Genomic DNA, 4,420 nt, shown 5'->3' on the forward strand with positions numbered 1-4,420 from the left:
TGAAAGTTCTCCGAACTATGGCGGAAAATGTTTCGTATTGCGCTACCGACTAAAGGGCGATTCACATCCAACATCCACGTCACGTTCACGTTCCGTCCCGTCACGTTGCGTCAATTATTCTTCCAAGCAGTTCTTATGCAAACATTCACATATACCGGCAACGGGAACTTCGACTTGCCGTTGCTGGTGTATGTGAATGCTTCAATAGGAATTCCAAAGAAGAATAATTGACGCAACGTGACGTGACGGAACGTGAACGTGACGTGGATGTTATATGTGAATCGCACTTAAAGGTGAATCGGAAATCCAGAGGGAACATGAATCGGCATTTGCTGTGATCGATCATATTCCGGAGTGGGCGGAGATCTGCACTCAACAAGAAAAAATAAATGACGTAACATCGAAAATTTTGAGTGGGTTTTGGAACGCTGTAACTCTGTCATAAAACGATGCATTTATCAAAGCAATAACTGGGTCTTGTATAGAACATTTCACAACTGCCCATCGATTTGCTATGAAATATTGATAATCCAAAATGAAAGAATAATTTTTCATTCGATCGAGAACATCTCTATGAAAAAGATTCTATTGGAATTTCATATGGATCAAATGAAAGCGACTGAATCAGGTTATTTGGATTATTACTGACGAAGATGTTAGTGGATTTCCAGATGGAATAAGTACACTTCTGAAATAAAGCTGTGAACTTAAATTAACATTATTGTATCTATGTATTCTATGTGATATCAACACAACAACTTATTGCAAGTGTTGAAAAATCCTGAACTAAAATTTTATTTGAAAATGTTTTTAGATCCATTTATTTTTATTCGATTGGCGTTTGCAATCACAATTAGTAAAGCTCAAGATCAATCTTCGAAGTTGTGTAGTGTATATTCAGATGCGGATTGTTCCTCACCTGGTGAACTGTACATCACGGGGGTCTTTGTAGCCACTTGGTTACGCGTTCGCTTACCAAGCGATCGATCGTGAGTTCAAACCCAGGGCCCTCAATTGACCATCTTTGTGTTGTTATAGAATAACTACGTCCACGCAACCATCATCAGCGATGGAAATCGATCCACGGTGGAACAAAGATCGATTGATCCATACAACTGCTCTGCTCTGCAAGAAACATCGGGCTGCTGTTCTATAAATATCCCAACAATGATCAATATCAACTGTCTCCGCTGTCCGGTCTGCTGAACAATGGAAGAACAGAAAGAATAACCTTACGCCTAAATGGCTACTACTGTGTAATTCACCATAATGTAATGGAACAGAAAACTTAACGCCTAAATGGCTACTACTAACTACTGTGTAATTTACAATTTATAGAAACATAAACATATGTACATGTACACGATTAGAACCCGGCTCTGTTACAGCTAAAATGCTAATGAGCCTAATAAATAAATAAATGAAAAAAAAACTGTACATTACGAATTTCCGTGTAAGCATACAAGATAGCCTGCATATATTCGCTGATGATGTAAAAATAAAAAAAAAACTATGGACGGGTTATACCTATGATATAACCGCAAGGTTGACGTAGGACTGCCGTTGGCTTAGTAATCATTCGTGTTTTTTTCAATTAGCAATAATCGCACTGCGAATGCTCCTGATTGGGTACGATATCGCCGCTGCGCAGAGTTGTTGATTAAATTATTCATTAAACTAGTGAATTAATGAAAGAATTTACGAATTTAATTGCAAACAAATCCCAATTTAGGTCAATTCATGCTTTATGGTAGTGGTTATCGCAGCAAATAGTTATCAACATTTTGCCTAATCATCGAACGGTATGCGTAGAAGTTCAGTGAGCTGGCGACATGAAGGGAATGCAGTCTTAAATAATCGAGCCAAAGTGTTGAATTTGTACCCACTTTTGTAGACCGTGTTAGCAAAACGCATTCCGGAGTGTAAAAATGCATGGGGGTATAAAAAGTACTGGAATACCGATTTTCCCAATTTATTGGTTTCGGAATCTGTGTTGGGGAAACACATTCCGGTTTGCTAAAACGCACGCGAGTACAAAAGTACTCGCAGCTTGCATCTCATTTGCAATGCCAATTTCCCCCGGCTCCATGGTTTCGAAGTCTGTGTTAGGGAAACATTCCGATTTGCAAAAACGCAAACGAGTACTAAAGTACCCGCTGCTTGTATCTATTTTGAAATGCCGATTTCCCTTGGCTCCATGGTTTTGAAGTCTGTGTTAGAGAATCATTCAAATTTGCAAAAGCGCAAACGAGTTCGCAACGCTTCGCGTCGCGTTCGTTATATCAGGTAGACGCGATTCGCATACATTTTCATCAAAAGTGCTTTGACGCAAGCAGACGCAAACGCGTTCGCTCTCGCAAACGCATTCACTATGTCATCAGCCTCTATCGAGCTAAATAATCATATAGTTTGCACTCTCTGAGACATAAAAATCAGTATCTGCTACATTAGCTGAATATGAATCATTCGCTTTGCGTAGTCCGTACGATCCTGCTGTTTCATGATGCATGGAGAGGTCGATATGCATATGTTAGAGGCAAAGAAGAAAATAAACTTTCTGCACCGAAAGCGTATATGATGGTTTACTTGTGTGTCGGTGTATCATGAAGTGCGAGCCGATGCAGAGTTGTCTCGTTCTCTTTTGTGTCGTGATTTGCAACACGTAACAACAAAAGGATGCCGCTTGGGGAAATGATTTGTGTATGAGCATATTTGAACGAACGAAAGTGATTTTTTCAGTGAATGGATCATTTGGCAAACACTGCTACTCATTTATCTGCGGTACAACAACAATGAGCCACAGCAATGCTGGTATAGCAGGGTACAGCTAGTAAAATTTAAAATAAAATTAAATTAAATCACCTGGGTGACGTCTTTAGAGAACCCCTATTGAACTGACAGTAGCCAACATATCGAGTATCCCACTAACATTTTCCCTTTGTTTTCACATGAATTGGGTATCCAACTGACAGTTCTGCTTCAGATTTTGCTAACGATCCTAGCACCAATCTCAGCACCCGGCTGAATTAAATGGAATTTAGGATCAATTCAGTTATTTCCTTAATTATTGACGTAGGACTACGTCTAACCGGAAGATATAGGGGGTGAAATGGAAATCTAGGCACTGAACAAGTAGGAAAAAATGCAAGATTTGGAACGCTTATAACTCGAGCATTTCTCAATAGATCGCAAAGGTTTTTGCATCAATTGATAGGAAATATATCTACGCATCTATCATAACGAATAACATTTCATTTTTCTTGAGATAAATAATTGAATAATTGTGAAATATCAAGCATTGTCAAAATGCACTATGTGCCCATTTTTGATTGGTCCATTTTGTGCTCCTCAAATCGTACCGACCAAAACGGGCAACCAGAGCAGCAGCGAAATAGAATGAAGCACAATTGGAAAGGAAAAAGAAAAAAATTAGGGAAACATTGGTCGCAGTCTCACACATGCGTAATTCTCGAGCCAGCCAGTCAGCTTAAAAATCCCCTCTCCGCTGCCGTAACGATCATTCTCATCCGAACCGTACACCACATCGTTTCGCATCACCTCACATCAACAAACCAACACAAGCAGCCATGGTTGGATATGGCAAAGGAGGAAAAGTGAAGGGAAAGGCAAAATCCCGCTCGAACCTTGATCTGGAGTTCCCGCTCGTGTTGATCTGGAGTTCCCCGCAAGGGTAGCTAGGCCGAGCGCGTTAGTACCAGTGTACCAGTCCACCTAGCCGGCGTTATATAGCTTCGGCCGCCGATGTGATCGAGTTAGCTGGCAAAGCTGCTCGCGACGATAAGAAAACCTGCATTCGGAACAGAACACATTCGGTTCGGTGGACATCAAGACAACAGGCAGTTGCAGCAAGTGGCGAGTGGCAAACGCAATCGCAAAACGGCATCAGGTAGCAGAAGAAAAAAGTTTGTTCTTTATACAAACTGCTTTGGTGGCAAATCCAGAACAAGGCGGCTTCGAGGGCGTTCGAAATGGTTTTTTTTCAAAACCACGAGTACTAAGTGTTCTAAATTGGAACCATTCCATAAAACAAGGCGCTTTTCAGGGCCATTAAACCTTCCAAAAAAGAGTTTAGGAAATAAAGTTCAATGCTTTCTAAAACATTATCCAAAATAATAATAAAACATAAATTGATGTTTTCATAATTTGTTTGCCAGGATCTGATGAGTATGTGAATTTGGCAGTTGTTCTGAGCTTATTGATAGTTGGGAACTTTCCTGATTATTCAATTTTCACCAATTCTTAAATTGTTTCCAGATTTAAAGTACAGTAATCTACAATTAGTTCGACATTTAGCTAATTGGACGGACATGTAATGCGACTTATTTAGTTGGACATTTTTGTAAACATAGAGATCCAAATTATGACCCCACATTGAAAGTCGACACTGTACCACTGTCAT

This window comes from Toxorhynchites rutilus, chromosome 2 (assembly GCF_029784135.1).
Source record: "Toxorhynchites rutilus septentrionalis strain SRP chromosome 2, ASM2978413v1, whole genome shotgun sequence".
In the NCBI taxonomy this organism is placed as follows: domain Eukaryota; kingdom Metazoa; phylum Arthropoda; class Insecta; order Diptera; family Culicidae; genus Toxorhynchites; species Toxorhynchites rutilus.